Raw genomic sequence first — 16,001 nt, 5'->3', positions numbered from 1 at the left:
ACGCGTGGACTCGCCGGGCGACACCTGCCAGAGGGGCTGGTGAGGGCTGAGCCGCGCCAGCTCCGTCGGCATCCCGCATGCCGGCGCCCGGCGGGGCGCAATTTGTGGGTATCGCTTCTCGGCCTTTTGGCTAAGATCAAGTGTAGTATCTGTTCTTATCAGTTTAATATCTGATACGTCCCCCATGGAGGGGACCACATATTAAACGGATTTTTGGAACAGGGAGCCGGAAGTGGGGCTTGCCCCGTCCGCTCCACGCATCGACCCGGTATTGCAGTGCTTCCGGGAATGGTGCACCTCTACTGCCCCCTGTTGTCGAAAGGCAGAACTGACTGACTGACTGACTGACTGACTGACTGACTGACTGACTGAGTGAGTGAGTGAGTGACTAATAGACTGAGTGCTGTGAGGGGGGGGGCCCTGTCTGTGCGTGGCCCCCGTTTCCCGCCGTTTTTCTTTTTTTTTTTTTTTTTTTTTTTTTTTTTTTAAAGGAAGGTGACACACTGTTTGTGCGGTGGACAGCTGCGCTGAGGTAAGGCATGATGTCATCTTTGCCTTTTGAATTTCCCCTCATGTTTGTTAAAATGATTGCTGTCTTTTGAGAGGACAGGAGGACAGGGAGGAGTCGGGGCCCCGAGGACGGCGGCTGCGACGCCCCTGGGCATTCTACTCCGAGCGGGGGCGTCACGCAGGCCCGGCTAACGGCGACGGGCTTGGCGGCGGCCCCATATCGACTCGGGTCTCTCTTCATCCCGTATAAATCTTTCGCCTTTTACTAAAGATTTCCGTGGAGAGGGATAGCGATGAGTTCATGGTATTTTTGGAGGCTCTGCCCAAGCAGAGCTGCACTGCTGCTGTCAAAGGAAGACTGGGCCCGGCTTAGCGGCTGGCGTTAGGTGCCCGGTGGCGCGGCTGTGGTCTCCCTGGATCACGCGTGGACTCGCCGGGCGACACCTGCCAGAGGGGCTGGTGAGGGCTGAGCCGCGCCAGCTCCGTCGGCATCCCGCATGCCGGCGCCCGGCGGGGCGCAATTTGTGGGTATCGCTTCTCGGCCTTTTGGCTAAGATCAAGTGTAGTATCTGTTCTTATCAGTTTAATATCTGATACGTCCCCCATGGAGGGGACCACATATTAAACGGATTTTTGGAACAGGGAGCCGGAAGTGGGGCTTGCCCCGTCCGCTCCACGCATCGACCCGGTATTGCAGTGCTTCCGGGAATGGTGCACCTCTACTGCCCCCTGTTGTCGAAAGGCAGAACTGACTGACTGACTGACTGACTGACTGACTGACTGACTGAGTGAGTGAGTGAGTGACTAATAGACTGAGTGCTGTGAGGGGGGGGGCCCTGTCTGTGCGTGGCCCCCGTTTCCCGCCGTTTTTCTTTTTTTTTTTTTTTTTTTTTTTTTTTTTTTTTTAAAGGAAGGTGACACACTGTTTGTGCGGTGGACAGCTGCGCTGAGGTAAGGCATGATGTCATCTTTGCCTTTTGAATTTCCCCTCATGTTTGTTAAAATGATTGCTGTCTTTTGAGAGGACAGGAGGACAGGGAGGAGTCGGGGCCCCGAGGACGGCGGCTGCGACGCCCCTGGGCATTCTACTCCGAGCGGGGGCGTCACGCAGGCCCGGCTAACGGCGACGGGCTTGGCGGCGGCCCCATATCGACTCGGGTCTCTCTTCATCCCGTATAAATCTTTCGCCTTTTACTAAAGATTTCCGTGGAGAGGGATAGCGATGAGTTCATGGTATTTTTGGAGGCTCTGCCCAAGCAGAGCTGCACTGCTGCTGTCAAAGGAAGACTGGGCCCGGCTTAGCGGCTGGCGTTAGGTGCCCGGTGGCGCGGCTGTGGTCTCCCTGGATCACGCGTGGACTCGCCGGGCGACACCTGCCAGAGGGGCTGGTGAGGGCTGAGCCGCGCCAGCTCCGTCGGCATCCCGCATGCCGGCGCCCGGCGGGGCGCAATTTGTGGGTATCGCTTCTCGGCCTTTTGGCTAAGATCAAGTGTAGTATCTGTTCTTATCACTGGCCAGGTCCCCAGTGAAGACCCCGTTGGGGGCTGAGGGGCCCCGGGCTCAGGCTGGGCAGTCCCCGCAGGCCCGGGCCGGGGTCACCAAAAGGAAGAAGAAGGGTGACCCCAAGGACAAAACTAAGAAGACGAGGAAGGAAGCAGAGGAGGCAACAGGTACCCCCAAGGAGGCGGCGCCCCCAGCTGAGGCCCCTGTACAGGTCGTATCGCCCCCCGCCCCCAAAACAGAAGATATAAGTTGGAATTTGTCAATGTTGTCCCCAGCCCTTCCCCAGGAGGACATTACCTTTTCGGGCCTGGAGGTTTCACCAAACGACCAGGCCTACCTGGAGGACTCCATGCTGGGGAAAATTCTGGGCATGAGCGGGGAGGGGGAACAGGGGTCTTAATAGCTGGTTTTAGGGTTTATAGTTTTTAAAATTTTTATGGTTTTAATTTCTTATTGTTTTATTCTTTTTTTAATCCCCCCATGGCTGATTTTAAAATTTTTACTGTTAACGTCAGAGGGTTGAGGAACCCAGTCAAAAGGGCCGCGGTCTTTGATGAACTGACATCCTCCCCTTTCAATCTCTGTTTCTTGCAGGAAGTCCACCTCAGGGACCAGCGGGACGTGGCTCTTTTCTCACAAGCGTGGAAGAGGGGTAAGTCCTGCTGGAGCGTTGGTGGTGTCCATTCTTCAGGCGTCGGCATCCTTTTTGGTGACCGGGCCTTTGAGAATGTGAGTACCTTCACTGTAGTGCAGGGAAGGGTTTTGGGAGTGGACGCCACCTGGAGAGGTCAGCACATCCGGGCGATGTGCGTTTACGCTCCAGTGGAGGCCTCGTCCCGCATTGCGCTTTTTGAGGAGCTGGCCCAGTTTTGTGTCACTAATAGACACATAATTTTAGGAGGGGACTTCAATACTTTTTTAGAAGGGAAAGGGGATGTCAGCACTAAACATTTTAGGAATTTGATCCGCAGCCTCAACCTCTCTGATGGTTTTAAAATGTGCAACCCCACAGATCCGGGCCATACCTGGCACAACAGTCGTGGGGCCAGCAGCCGTATTGATTATATTTTAGCTTCGCCCTCTGTTGTTTTTAGGAAGGTTTTGAGGTCTCCACGGTGGTACTCGGACCATACATCGGTCGAGGCCACAGTTTCCATCGACGCCCCTACCTTCGGGAGGGGCTATTGGAAGCTGAACGTGGAGATCTTAGAAGAGAGAGACTTTAGGTCTCTCTTCCTGGATCATTTTACTGCGTGGCGGGGCTGTAAGGCAGCCTACGTCTCCACGGCCGCATGGTGGGAGAGCGTAAAAGAGAGGGTTAGAGCTCTAGCTATCCACTATTGCGGCCAGCGTAAAGCTAAAAGGCTTTACGAAATCCAACGGCTAGAGACCAGGCTGCAGAGGGAGTATGCCCGCCACAACAACGGAGGGGCTTTTAACTTTGAGGAGGTGCAGGCAGCCAAAGCTAAGCTGAGGGGCCTGCACGAGCAATCGGCTGCGGCCTCCTTGTTTTGGGCCAGGGCTTTGGAAAGGGAGGAGAATGAGAAATGTACAGCCTTCTTCTTTAATAAGGTGAAACTGGCCCGTGAGGAAAAGTGTTTCACTGCCCTCCGGGACCAAGGAGGCAACCTGGTCTCCGATTCGGCCCGGATGCTGGAGGTTGCTAAATGTTTTTACGGTGACCTTTTTAAGAAAAGGGAGACCGAACCTGAGCTAGGGGAGCAGTTTTTATCTAAACTCAAACCTAGTCTTCCCAGTGAGGCAAGGGACAGCTTAGATGCCCCCTTCACTCTAGCCGAGCTGACTGAGGTGCTAGGCAAAATGAACCGGCGCAAAGTTCCTGGTCTCGATGGACTCCCCGTGGAATTCTATTCCACGTTTTGGGAAGTCCTCGGGCCGGAGCTGCTAGAAGTGGCTGAGGACGTGCAGCGTCAGGGCATGCTCACCAAGAGCATGCGGTCAGGGGTCTTGTCTTTGTTGTACAAGAAGGGCGATCGTGCCGAACTTGGCAACTGGAGACCCCTGACAATGCTTTGCGTAGATGCAAAGATCATAGCAAAGACCCTAACTGAGCGCCTAAAAAAGGCCATGACCCACCTGGTCCATAGTGACCAGACTTGCGGGGTCCCGGGTCGATCTGCGACTTGGAATTTACATTTAATTCGGGACGCGATCGCCTGGGCTGAGGACAGGAATGTCCCTCTGGCACTCGTTAGCTTGGACCAGGAGAAGGCGTTTGACCGAGTGGACCACTGCTTCCTGTTTGGGGTATTGAGCAGGCTAGGTTTTGGGCCTAAGTTCTTGGGATGGGTTCATGCGCTTTATACTGAGGTTGGTAGCCATGTGTCGATTAATGGTTCCCTCAGTGATTGGGTTCCCCAGTCAAGTGGAGTGAGGCAGGGTTGCCCTCTCTCCCCCCTCCTCTACGCTCTATATATAGAGCCGTTGGCGAGCGCCATCCGTGCCCATCCAGGTATCAACGGCCTGATCCTGCCAGGGAGTGGGGGCCTGACGGTAAAGCTGGCCCAGTACGCAGACGATACCACTCTGTTTGTGTGCTCGGACCATGCGCTCGGTCACGCCCTGGGCTTGGTGCAGGCGTTCGGGAAGGCCTCCGGGGCTGCACTTAACCTTAGCAAGTCGGTGGTCAAGTACTTTGGCAGCTGGAAGGCGAGAGAGGACGTCCCGGGGGGGCTCACTCTCTGCGGCGGCCCTCTCAAGGTGTTGGGGGTTAACTTTCTTTCGAAAGGTGCTGCCCGGGTAAACTGGGAAGAGCGTTTGACGATCGCCAGGCGGAAGATGGGGATGTGGAAGGCCAGGTCCCTGTCCTTCCTGGGTAAGGTTCTCGCCTTGAAGGTTGATATCCTTCCCACCCTCCTCTACCTCGCCCATGTGTTCCCCATGCCCCGCTTCATGCGGAGAGGCTTAACTAAGGATGTGTTTAACCTTGTTTGGGGCGGCAGGTATGAGTATGTGAGGAGGGAAGTGATGTACCTTGGAAAGGACAGTGGGGGGAGGGATGTTCCTGACTTCCCTCTCAAGCTTGACTGCCTGTTCTTCTCCCAGATCTGTGCACGTCTGGTGGCTCCCCTAGAACACCCCCACCAGTATTTTGTTCACTTGTGGCTGGCCCTGCCCATGAGACGTCTGTTGACGTCGTGGTCCAACGCCGGGCCCAAGGCGGAGACGCTGCCGACCCACTATCACCATGCTATTAAGTGGAGTAAGTCTCTTCCGGCAGGTCTCCCCCCAGGGACCCTCACCAGGCACCGAGCCCTGTATCGGGCTGTGCTGGTGAAGAGGGGAACCCGTGCTGTGCTGGGCCTGGAGAAGGACACCTGGACCAGGATCCAGCCCAAGGGGTTGGATAACCGGCTGCAGGACCTGAACTGGCAGTGTGTGCATGGTAAGCTGCCGGTCAGGGATGTACTGTACAGGCACAAGCTGACCAGACACTCAGGCTGCCCACGTCCCGAGTGCTCAGAGGAGGAGACCCTCAGGCACGCCTTTTGGGACTGTGGGTATGCCAGGGAGGTCTGGAGATCAGTGCAAGGCCTGTGCAGGAAACTAGACCCGCAGTTTGTGTTGTCCTACGATAAGGTGATGATGGGGTGGCCCCAAGGTCCTCAGACTCCCTTCCCGCCCCGGATGTGGCTGCTGATCAGCATGACCAAACGTGAACTTTGGAATGCAAGGTCGGCACTCATCCATAAAGGGGCAGATTTGAGGGCCTGGGGATTATATCGAAAGATTGTGGCGGACTTGGATTTCAGGATGGAGCGGGACATCATCCAGTGGGGCTACCACGAGGCCAAGGAAAGGTGGAAGGGCCTTCTGCGGCCATAGCCCCACTAACATCTTGGTGAGTACGAGCTCCATCCAGGAAGGTCGGTGTGGCACGTGAGTTGTGAACGCACGCACCTTATACTGTGCCTTTCTTGGTGGTGCGTTAATGTTTTTTTTCAGTGTCACACCATAAAGTTCACAAGGATCGGAAACCCTTTGCAATGGGATTTTAAGCCTGGGGGTGATTTTGAAAATAACCACTGACACTCAATGGTTTTTGATTAATATTTGCTTATTTATTGAATGTCTGGTGTGGTTTATGTAGTTTATATTTAAATTTTAAACTCTGATATGGGCTGAATTTTAAAATGTCTTGTTTGAAATCCTCTTAAGGAGATTATAATTGTAATATTTTATTGATTGAAATAAAAATTGTAATTGAATTTGAAATAGCCGGAATGATGAGTGAAGGTTGGCCGAGTTGATGAAGCGACGGGTATCCAACTCTGACTGGTACAAAAAAAAAAAAAAAAAAAAAAAAATCTGTTCTTATCAGTTTAATATCTGATACGTCCCCCATGGAGGGGACCACATATTAAACGGATTTTTGGAACAGGGAGCCGGAAGTGGGGCTTGCCCCGTCCGCTCCACGCATCGACCCGGTATTGCAGTGCTTCCGGGAATGGTGCACCTCTACTGCCCCCTGTTGTCGAAAGGCAGAACTGACTGACTGACTGACTGACTGACTGACTGACTGACTGACTGACTGAGTGAGTGAGTGAGTGACTAATAGACTGAGTGCTGTGAGGGGGGGGGCCCTGTCTGTGCGTGGCCCCCGTTTCCCGCCGTTTTTCTTTTTTTTTTTTTTTTTTTTTTTTTTTTTTTTTAAAGGAAGGTGACACACTGTTTGTGCGGTGGACAGCTGCGCTGAGGTAAGGCATGATGTCATCTTTGCCTTTTGAATTTCCCCTCATGTTTGTTAAAATGATTGCTGTCTTTTGAGAGGACAGGAGGACAGGGAGGAGTCGGGGCCCCGAGGACGGCGGCTGCGACGCCCCTGGGCATTCTACTCCGAGCGGGGGCGTCACGCAGGCCCGGCTAACGGCGACGGGCTTGGCGGCGGCCCCATATCGACTCGGGTCTCTCTTCATCCCGTATAAATCTTTCGCCTTTTACTAAAGATTTCCGTGGAGAGGGATAGCGATGAGTTCATGGTATTTTTGGAGGCTCTGCCCAAGCAGAGCTGCACTGCTGCTGTCAAAGGAAGACTGGGCCCGGCTTAGCGGCTGGCGTTAGGTGCCCGGTGGCGCGGCTGTGGTCTCCCTGGATCACGCGTGGACTCGCCGGGCGACACCTGCCAGAGGGGCTGGTGAGGGCTGAGCCGCGCCAGCTCCGTCGGCATCCCGCATGCCGGCGCCCGGCGGGGCGCAATTTGTGGGTATCGCTTCTCGGCCTTTTGGCTAAGATCAAGTGTAGTATCTGTTCTTATCAGTTTAATATCTGATACGTCCCCCATGGAGGGGACCACATATTAAACGGATTTTTGGAACAGGGAGCCGGAAGTGGGGCTTGCCCCGTCCGCTCCACGCATCGACCCGGTATTGCAGTGCTTCCGGGAATGGTGCACCTCTACTGCCCCCTGTTGTCGAAAGGCAGAACTGACTGACTGACTGACTGACTGACTGACTGACTGACTGACTGACTGACTGACTGACTGACTGACTGAGTGAGTGAGTGAGTGACTAATAGACTGAGTGCTGTGAGGGGGGGGGCCCTGTCTGTGCGTGGCCCCCGTTTCCCGCCGTTTTTCTTTTTTTTTTTTTTTTTTTTTTTTTTTTTTTTTAAAGGAAGGTGACACACTGTTTGTGCGGTGGACAGCTGCGCTGAGGTAAGGCATGATGTCATCTTTGCCTTTTGAATTTCCCCTCATGTTTGTTAAAATGATTGCTGTCTTTTGAGAGGACAGGAGGACAGGGAGGAGTCGGGGCCCCGAGGACGGCGGCTGCGACGCCCCTGGGCATTCTACTCCGAGCGGGGGCGTCACGCAGGCCCGGCTAACGGCGACGGGCTTGGCGGCGGCCCCATATCGACTCGGGTCTCTCTTCATCCCGTATAAATCTTTCGCCTTTTACTAAAGATTTCCGTGGAGAGGGATAGCGATGAGTTCATGGTATTTTTGGAGGCTCTGCCCAAGCAGAGCTGCACTGCTGCTGTCAAAGGAAGACTGGGCCCGGCTTAGCGGCTGGCGTTAGGTGCCCGGTGGCGCGGCTGTGGTCTCCCTGGATCACGCGTGGACTCGCCGGGCGACACCTGCCAGAGGGGCTGGTGAGGGCTGAGCCGCGCCAGCTCCGTCGGCATCCCGCATGCCGGCGCCCGGCGGGGCGCAATTTGTGGGTATCGCTTCTCGGCCTTTTGGCTAAGATCAAGTGTAGTATCTGTTCTTATCAGTTTAATATCTGATACGTCCCCCATGGAGGGGACCACATATTAAACGGATTTTTGGAACAGGGAGCCGGAAGTGGGGCTTGCCCCGTCCGCTCCACGCATCGACCCGGTATTGCAGTGCTTCCGGGAATGGTGCACCTCTACTGCCCCCTGTTGTCGAAAGGCAGAACTGACTGACTGACTGACTGACTGACTGAGTGAGTGAGTGAGTGACTAATAGACTGAGTGCTGTGAGGGGGGGGGCCCTGTCTGTGCGTGGCCCCCGTTTCCCGCCGTTTTTCTTTTTTTTTTTTTTTTTTTTTTTTTTTTTTTTTAAAGGAAGGTGACACACTGTTTGTGCGGTGGACAGCTGCGCTGAGGTAAGGCATGATGTCATCTTTGCCTTTTGAATTTCCCCTCATGTTTGTTAAAATGATTGCTGTCTTTTGAGAGGACAGGAGGACAGGGAGGAGTCGGGGCCCCGAGGACGGCGGCTGCGACGCCCCTGGGCATTCTACTCCGAGCGGGGGCGTCACGCAGGCCCGGCTAACGGCGACGGGCTTGGCGGCGGCCCCATATCGACTCGGGTCTCTCTTCATCCCGTATAAATCTTTCGCCTTTTACTAAAGATTTCCGTGGAGAGGGATAGCGATGAGTTCATGGTATTTTTGGAGGCTCTGCCCAAGCAGAGCTGCACTGCTGCTGTCAAAGGAAGACTGGGCCCGGCTTAGCGGCTGGCGTTAGGTGCCCGGTGGCGCGGCTGTGGTCTCCCTGGATCACGCGTGGACTCGCCGGGCGACACCTGCCAGAGGGGCTGGTGAGGGCTGAGCCGCGCCAGCTCCGTCGGCATCCCGCATGCCGGCGCCCGGCGGGGCGCAATTTGTGGGTATCGCTTCTCGGCCTTTTGGCTAAGATCAAGTTTTTAAAAACTTTTGGCGTTTTTCTTAGCCGTTTTACCCGTCGTGTTTTTTAGTTTAGCGGATACCAAGGGGATCCTAATGCGTGCCCAGCAGGTGGCCTGACCGCCGCTGCCACGGGGTGAACCTTGGTATCCTGTTTTAGTGTTTTTCAGCCCTTGTTTGTTTTTATTCACTTTTATTATTTTATTTTTTAGTCTAGTTTTTAGCTCAGCCCGTCTTGGACTACGGCGGAAGGACCTCTGGAACACTGCGCCTTGCTCCACTCCGAGTGGGACGGCTGATGCCGGAGCACCCCAGCTGGAGGATGGCAGCTACGGCTCCCAGGACGGCAGTGACGGCCCCAGCGGCGGCTCCAGTGGCCGGGACGACCCCCTCCTCCGGACCGGGTCCGATGGTAGGTGGCGGTCTGCTTAACACGGCCCGGTTCCGTTGGAGGAACCTGGATGGAGAGGCCCAGTTTCACGACAGGGTCTTCTTCATCCGGGAGGTGGTGTTTGGTGTGCTGGGCTTTAAGCTGGAGGACCTGATCTGCGTCCAGAGGAACCATCCCCAGAGGTTTCTGGATGTTACCTTGGCCTCTGAGGAGGCATACCGGAGGGTGCTGGAGCAGAGCAAGTCCGACCACCCGCTCTTGAATATGTACTCGGTTGAGCCCTTGTGGTTTACGGACAAGCGGGTGGTAACGGTGCATGTGTTCAATCCTTACGTGTCGGCGGAGGCCGTCTGCCATTTCCTCACTAAACACGTTGAGGTTTTACCAGGACACAGAGACGTCCGGGACGAGCTGGGTGTGTGGAATGGGCGCCGCCAGTTTCAGGTGCGACTGCGGCCGGATGGAAAGGGGGGATATCTTCATCCCCCAGCCTACTTTTCCATCGGGCCCAACAGGGGGTACCTGTTCTACACTGGACAGCCTACCTTCTGCCGGTCGTGCCAGGGCCATGGACACAAGGCGGAGGACTGCCCGGACCTTAAGTGCCGTAACTGCCTTGAGCCCGGGCACATGGCTAAGGACTGTAAGGGCCCCCAACGTTGCCGCCACTGCAGCAGCGAGGAGCACCTGGCCCGTGTCTGCCCCCAGCGCTCCTATGCGGGCGTTCTGGCGGGTGGTGGGCAGGTGAGGCGGGTGCCGGACCGGGAGCTGCTCCCTGCCCCAAAGCCAGGGGGGCCTCAGGAGAGGTCAGTGGGGGCCCAGGAAGAAGTGGCCAGGTCCCCAGTGAAGACCCCGTTGGGGGCTGAGGGGCCCCGGGCTCAGGCTGGGCAGTCCCCGCAGGCCCGGGCCGGGGTCACCAAAAGGAAGAAGAAGGGTGACCCCAAGGACAAAACTAAGAAGACGAGGAAGGAAGCAGAGGAGGCAACAGGTACCCCCAAGGAGGCGGCGCCCCCAGCTGAGGCCCCTGTACAGGTCGTATCGCCCCCCGCCCCCAAAACAGAAGATATAAGTTGGAATTTGTCAATGTTGTCCCCAGCCCTTCCCCAGGAGGACATTACCTTTTCGGGCCTGGAGGTTTCACCAAACGACCAGGCCTACCTGGAGGACTCCATGCTGGGGAAAATTCTGGGCATGAGCGGGGAGGGGGAACAGGGGTCTTAATAGCTGGTTTTAGGGTTTATAGTTTTTAAAATTTTTATGGTTTTAATTTCTTATTGTTTTATTCTTTTTTTAATCCCCCCATGGCTGATTTTAAAATTTTTACTGTTAACGTCAGAGGGTTGAGGAACCCAGTCAAAAGGGCCGCGGTCTTTGATGAACTGACATCCTCCCCTTTCAATCTCTGTTTCTTGCAGGAAGTCCACCTCAGGGACCAGCGGGACGTGGCTCTTTTCTCACAAGCGTGGAAGAGGGGTAAGTCCTGCTGGAGCGTTGGTGGTGTCCATTCTTCAGGCGTCGGCATCCTTTTTGGTGACCGGGCCTTTGAGAATGTGAGTACCTTCACTGTAGTGCAGGGAAGGGTTTTGGGAGTGGACGCCACCTGGAGAGGTCAGCACATCCGGGCGATGTGCGTTTACGCTCCAGTGGAGGCCTCGTCCCGCATTGCGCTTTTTGAGGAGCTGGCCCAGTTTTGTGTCACTAATAGACACATAATTTTAGGAGGGGACTTCAATACTTTTTTAGAAGGGAAAGGGGATGTCAGCACTAAACATTTTAGGAATTTGATCCGCAGCCTCAACCTCTCTGATGGTTTTAAAATGTGCAACCCCACAGATCCGGGCCATACCTGGCACAACAGTCGTGGGGCCAGCAGCCGTATTGATTATATTTTAGCTTCGCCCTCTGTTGTTTTTAGGAAGGTTTTGAGGTCTCCACGGTGGTACTCGGACCATACATCGGTCGAGGCCACAGTTTCCATCGACGCCCCTACCTTCGGGAGGGGCTATTGGAAGCTGAACGTGGAGATCTTAGAAGAGAGAGACTTTAGGTCTCTCTTCCTGGATCATTTTACTGCGTGGCGGGGCTGTAAGGCAGCCTACGTCTCCACGGCCGCATGGTGGGAGAGCGTAAAAGAGAGGGTTAGAGCTCTAGCTATCCACTATTGCGGCCAGCGTAAAGCTAAAAGGCTTTACGAAATCCAACGGCTAGAGACCAGGCTGCAGAGGGAGTATGCCCGCCACAACAACGGAGGGGCTTTTAACTTTGAGGAGGTGCAGGCAGCCAAAGCTAAGCTGAGGGGCCTGCACGAGCAATCGGCTGCGGCCTCCTTGTTTTGGGCCAGGGCTTTGGAAAGGGAGGAGAATGAGAAATGTACAGCCTTCTTCTTTAATAAGGTGAAACTGGCCCGTGAGGAAAAGTGTTTCACTGCCCTCCGGGACCAAGGAGGCAACCTGGTCTCCGATTCGGCCCGGATGCTGGAGGTTGCTAAATGTTTTTACGGTGACCTTTTTAAGAAAAGGGAGACCGAACCTGAGCTAGGGGAGCAGTTTTTATCTAAACTCAAACCTAGTCTTCCCAGTGAGGCAAGGGACAGCTTAGATGCCCCCTTCACTCTAGCCGAGCTGACTGAGGTGCTAGGCAAAATGAACCGGCGCAAAGTTCCTGGTCTCGATGGACTCCCCGTGGAATTCTATTCCACGTTTTGGGAAGTCCTCGGGCCGGAGCTGCTAGAAGTGGCTGAGGACGTGCAGCGTCAGGGCATGCTCACCAAGAGCATGCGGTCAGGGGTCTTGTCTTTGTTGTACAAGAAGGGCGATCGTGCCGAACTTGGCAACTGGAGACCCCTGACAATGCTTTGCGTAGATGCAAAGATCATAGCAAAGACCCTAACTGAGCGCCTAAAAAAGGCCATGACCCACCTGGTCCATAGTGACCAGACTTGCGGGGTCCCGGGTCGATCTGCGACTTGGAATTTACATTTAATTCGGGACGCGATCGCCTGGGCTGAGGACAGGAATGTCCCTCTGGCACTCGTTAGCTTGGACCAGGAGAAGGCGTTTGACCGAGTGGACCACTGCTTCCTGTTTGGGGTATTGAGCAGGCTAGGTTTTGGGCCTAAGTTCTTGGGATGGGTTCATGCGCTTTATACTGAGGTTGGTAGCCATGTGTCGATTAATGGTTCCCTCAGTGATTGGGTTCCCCAGTCAAGTGGAGTGAGGCAGGGTTGCCCTCTCTCCCCCCTCCTCTACGCTCTATATATAGAGCCGTTGGCGAGCGCCATCCGTGCCCATCCAGGTATCAACGGCCTGATCCTGCCAGGGAGTGGGGGCCTGACGGTAAAGCTGGCCCAGTACGCAGACGATACCACTCTGTTTGTGTGCTCGGACCATGCGCTCGGTCACGCCCTGGGCTTGGTGCAGGCGTTCGGGAAGGCCTCCGGGGCTGCACTTAACCTTAGCAAGTCGGTGGTCAAGTACTTTGGCAGCTGGAAGGCGAGAGAGGACGTCCCGGGGGGGCTCACTCTCTGCGGCGGCCCTCTCAAGGTGTTGGGGGTTAACTTTCTTTCGAAAGGTGCTGCCCGGGTAAACTGGGAAGAGCGTTTGACGATCGCCAGGCGGAAGATGGGGATGTGGAAGGCCAGGTCCCTGTCCTTCCTGGGTAAGGTTCTCGCCTTGAAGGTTGATATCCTTCCCACCCTCCTCTACCTCGCCCATGTGTTCCCCATGCCCCGCTTCATGCGGAGAGGCTTAACTAAGGATGTGTTTAACCTTGTTTGGGGCGGCAGGTATGAGTATGTGAGGAGGGAAGTGATGTACCTTGGAAAGGACAGTGGGGGGAGGGATGTTCCTGACTTCCCTCTCAAGCTTGACTGCCTGTTCTTCTCCCAGATCTGTGCACGTCTGGTGGCTCCCCTAGAACACCCCCACCAGTATTTTGTTCACTTGTGGCTGGCCCTGCCCATGAGACGTCTGTTGACGTCGTGGTCCAACGCCGGGCCCAAGGCGGAGACGCTGCCGACCCACTATCACCATGCTATTAAGTGGAGTAAGTCTCTTCCGGCAGGTCTCCCCCCAGGGACCCTCACCAGGCACCGAGCCCTGTATCGGGCTGTGCTGGTGAAGAGGGGAACCCGTGCTGTGCTGGGCCTGGAGAAGGACACCTGGACCAGGATCCAGCCCAAGGGGTTGGATAACCGGCTGCAGGACCTGAACTGGCAGTGTGTGCATGGTAAGCTGCCGGTCAGGGATGTACTGTACAGGCACAAGCTGACCAGACACTCAGGCTGCCCACGTCCCGAGTGCTCAGAGGAGGAGACCCTCAGGCACGCCTTTTGGGACTGTGGGTATGCCAGGGAGGTCTGGAGATCAGTGCAAGGCCTGTGCAGGAAACTAGACCCGCAGTTTGTGTTGTCCTACGATAAGGTGATGATGGGGTGGCCCCAAGGTCCTCAGACTCCCTTCCCGCCCCGGATGTGGCTGCTGATCAGCATGACCAAACGTGAACTTTGGAATGCAAGGTCGGCACTCATCCATAAAGGGGCAGATTTGAGGGCCTGGGGATTATATCGAAAGATTGTGGCGGACTTGGATTTCAGGATGGAGCGGGACATCATCCAGTGGGGCTACCACGAGGCCAAGGAAAGGTGGAAGGGCCTTCTGCGGCCATAGCCCCACTAACATCTTGGTGAGTACGAGCTCCATCCAGGAAGGTCGGTGTGGCACGTGAGTTGTGAACGCACGCACCTTATACTGTGCCTTTCTTGGTGGTGCGTTAATGTTTTTTTTCAGTGTCACACCATAAAGTTCACAAGGATCGGAAACCCTTTGCAATGGGATTTTAAGCCTGGGGGTGATTTTGAAAATAACCACTGACACTCAATGGTTTTTGATTAATATTTGCTTATTTATTGAATGTCTGGTGTGGTTTATGTAGTTTATATTTAAATTTTAAACTCTGATATGGGCTGAATTTTAAAATGTCTTGTTTGAAATCCTCTTAAGGAGATTATAATTGTAATATTTTATTGATTGAAATAAAAATTGTAATTGAATTTGAAATAGCCGGAATGATGAGTGAAGGTTGGCCGAGTTGATGAAGCGACGGGTATCCAACTCTGACTGGTACAAAAAAAAAAAAAAAAAAAAAAAAATCTGTTCTTATCAGTTTAATATCTGATACGTCCCCCATGGAGGGGACCACATATTAAACGGATTTTTGGAACAGGGAGCCGGAAGTGGGGCTTGCCCCGTCCGCTCCACGCATCGACCCGGTATTGCAGTGCTTCCGGGAATGGTGCACCTCTACTGCCCCCTGTTGTCGAAAGGCAGAACTGACTGACTGACTGACTGACTGACTGACTGACTGACTGACTGACTGAGTGAGTGAGTGAGTGACTAATAGACTGAGTGCTGTGAGGGGGGGGGCCCTGTCTGTGCGTGGCCCCCGTTTCCCGCCGTTTTTCTTTTTTTTTTTTTTTTTTTTTTTTTTTTTTTTAAAGGAAGGTGACACACTGTTTGTGCGGTGGACAGCTGCGCTGAGGTAAGGCATGATGTCATCTTTGCCTTTTGAATTTCCCCTCATGTTTGTTAAAATGATTGCTGTCTTTTGAGAGGACAGGAGGACAGGGAGGAGTCGGGGCCCCGAGGACGGCGGCTGCGACGCCCCTGGGCATTCTACTCCGAGCGGGGGCGTCACGCAGGCCCGGCTAACGGCGACGGGCTTGGCGGCGGCCCCATATCGACTCGGGTCTCTCTTCATCCCGTATAAATCTTTCGCCTTTTACTAAAGATTTCCGTGGAGAGGGATAGCGATGAGTTCATGGTATTTTTGGAGGCTCTGCCCAAGCAGAGCTGCACTGCTGCTGTCAAAGGAAGACTGGGCCCGGCTTAGCGGCTGGCGTTAGGTGCCCGGTGGCGCGGCTGTGGTCTCCCTGGATCACGCGTGGACTCGCCGGGCGACACCTGCCAGAGGGGCTGGTGAGGGCTGAGCCGCGCCAGCTCCGTCGGCATCCCGCATGCCGGCGCCCGGCGGGGCGCAATTTGTGGGTATCGCTTCTCGGCCTTTTGGCTAAGATCAAGTGTAGTATCTGTTCTTATCAGTTTAATATCTGATACGTCCCCCATGGAGGGGACCACATATTAAACGGATTTTTGGAACAGGGAGCCGGAAGTGGGGCTTGCCCCGTCCGCTCCACGCATCGACCCGGTATTGCAGTGCTTCCGGGAATGGTGCACCTCTACTGCCCCCTGTTGTCGAAAGGCAGAACTGACTGACTGACTGACTGACTGACTGACTGACTGACTGACTGACTGACTGACTGACTGACTGACTGAGTGAGTGAGTGAGTGACTAATAGACTGAGTGCTGTGAGGGGGGGGGCCCTGTCTGTGCGTGGCCCCCGTTTCCCGCCGTTTTTCTTTTTTTTTTTTTTTTTTTTTTTTTTTTTTTTTAAAGGAAGGTGACACACTGTTTGTGCGGTGGACAGC

The 16,001-nt window shown here is 54.7% G+C and overlaps 13 non-coding genes and 1 pseudogene across 13 annotated transcripts; all 14 read left to right on the top strand.

Moving 5' to 3' along the window:
• The first annotated feature begins 110 nt into the window (after window positions 1-110).
• Window positions 111-302, top strand: LOC140585164 (U2 spliceosomal RNA). The gene has a single exon (XR_011987124.1). It is a non-coding gene; the product is annotated as a U2 spliceosomal RNA (small nuclear RNA).
• A 429-nt stretch (window positions 303-731) lies between these two features.
• LOC140584642 (U5 spliceosomal RNA) lies at window positions 732-845 on the top strand. The gene has a single exon (XR_011986604.1). It is a non-coding gene; the product is annotated as a U5 spliceosomal RNA (small nuclear RNA).
• A 195-nt stretch (window positions 846-1,040) lies between these two features.
• On the top strand, window positions 1,041-1,232 carry LOC140585163 (U2 spliceosomal RNA). Its single transcript, XR_011987123.1, has one exon. It is a non-coding gene; the product is annotated as a U2 spliceosomal RNA (small nuclear RNA).
• Window positions 1,233-1,660: 428 nt separating this feature from the next.
• LOC140584641 (U5 spliceosomal RNA) lies at window positions 1,661-1,774 on the top strand. Its single transcript, XR_011986603.1, has one exon. It is a non-coding gene; the product is annotated as a U5 spliceosomal RNA (small nuclear RNA).
• A 195-nt stretch (window positions 1,775-1,969) lies between these two features.
• On the top strand, window positions 1,970-2,088 carry LOC140584237 (U2 spliceosomal RNA; annotated as a pseudogene).
• A 4,213-nt stretch (window positions 2,089-6,301) lies between these two features.
• Window positions 6,302-6,495, top strand: LOC140584223 (U2 spliceosomal RNA). The gene has a single exon (XR_011986200.1). It is a non-coding gene; the product is annotated as a U2 spliceosomal RNA (small nuclear RNA).
• Window positions 6,496-6,930: 435 nt separating this feature from the next.
• LOC140584639 (U5 spliceosomal RNA) lies at window positions 6,931-7,044 on the top strand. Its single transcript, XR_011986601.1, has one exon. It is a non-coding gene; the product is annotated as a U5 spliceosomal RNA (small nuclear RNA).
• Window positions 7,045-7,239: 195 nt separating this feature from the next.
• Window positions 7,240-7,431, top strand: LOC140585162 (U2 spliceosomal RNA). The gene has a single exon (XR_011987122.1). It is a non-coding gene; the product is annotated as a U2 spliceosomal RNA (small nuclear RNA).
• A 455-nt stretch (window positions 7,432-7,886) lies between these two features.
• Window positions 7,887-8,000, top strand: LOC140584638 (U5 spliceosomal RNA). Its single transcript, XR_011986600.1, has one exon. It is a non-coding gene; the product is annotated as a U5 spliceosomal RNA (small nuclear RNA).
• A 195-nt stretch (window positions 8,001-8,195) lies between these two features.
• Window positions 8,196-8,387, top strand: LOC140585161 (U2 spliceosomal RNA). Its single transcript, XR_011987121.1, has one exon. It is a non-coding gene; the product is annotated as a U2 spliceosomal RNA (small nuclear RNA).
• A 415-nt stretch (window positions 8,388-8,802) lies between these two features.
• Window positions 8,803-8,916, top strand: LOC140584637 (U5 spliceosomal RNA). The gene has a single exon (XR_011986599.1). It is a non-coding gene; the product is annotated as a U5 spliceosomal RNA (small nuclear RNA).
• Window positions 8,917-14,625: 5,709 nt separating this feature from the next.
• LOC140584222 (U2 spliceosomal RNA) lies at window positions 14,626-14,819 on the top strand. Its single transcript, XR_011986199.1, has one exon. It is a non-coding gene; the product is annotated as a U2 spliceosomal RNA (small nuclear RNA).
• A 434-nt stretch (window positions 14,820-15,253) lies between these two features.
• On the top strand, window positions 15,254-15,367 carry LOC140584636 (U5 spliceosomal RNA). Its single transcript, XR_011986598.1, has one exon. It is a non-coding gene; the product is annotated as a U5 spliceosomal RNA (small nuclear RNA).
• A 195-nt stretch (window positions 15,368-15,562) lies between these two features.
• On the top strand, window positions 15,563-15,754 carry LOC140585160 (U2 spliceosomal RNA). The gene has a single exon (XR_011987120.1). It is a non-coding gene; the product is annotated as a U2 spliceosomal RNA (small nuclear RNA).
• Window positions 15,755-16,001: the final 247 nt, after the last annotated feature.

The sequence above is a fragment of the Paramormyrops kingsleyae genome, unplaced genomic scaffold (genome assembly GCF_048594095.1).
Source record: "Paramormyrops kingsleyae isolate MSU_618 unplaced genomic scaffold, PKINGS_0.4 ups31, whole genome shotgun sequence".
Lineage (NCBI taxonomy): Eukaryota > Metazoa > Chordata > Actinopteri > Osteoglossiformes > Mormyridae > Paramormyrops > Paramormyrops kingsleyae.
This window is presented reverse-complemented; position numbering and strand designations above follow the sequence as displayed.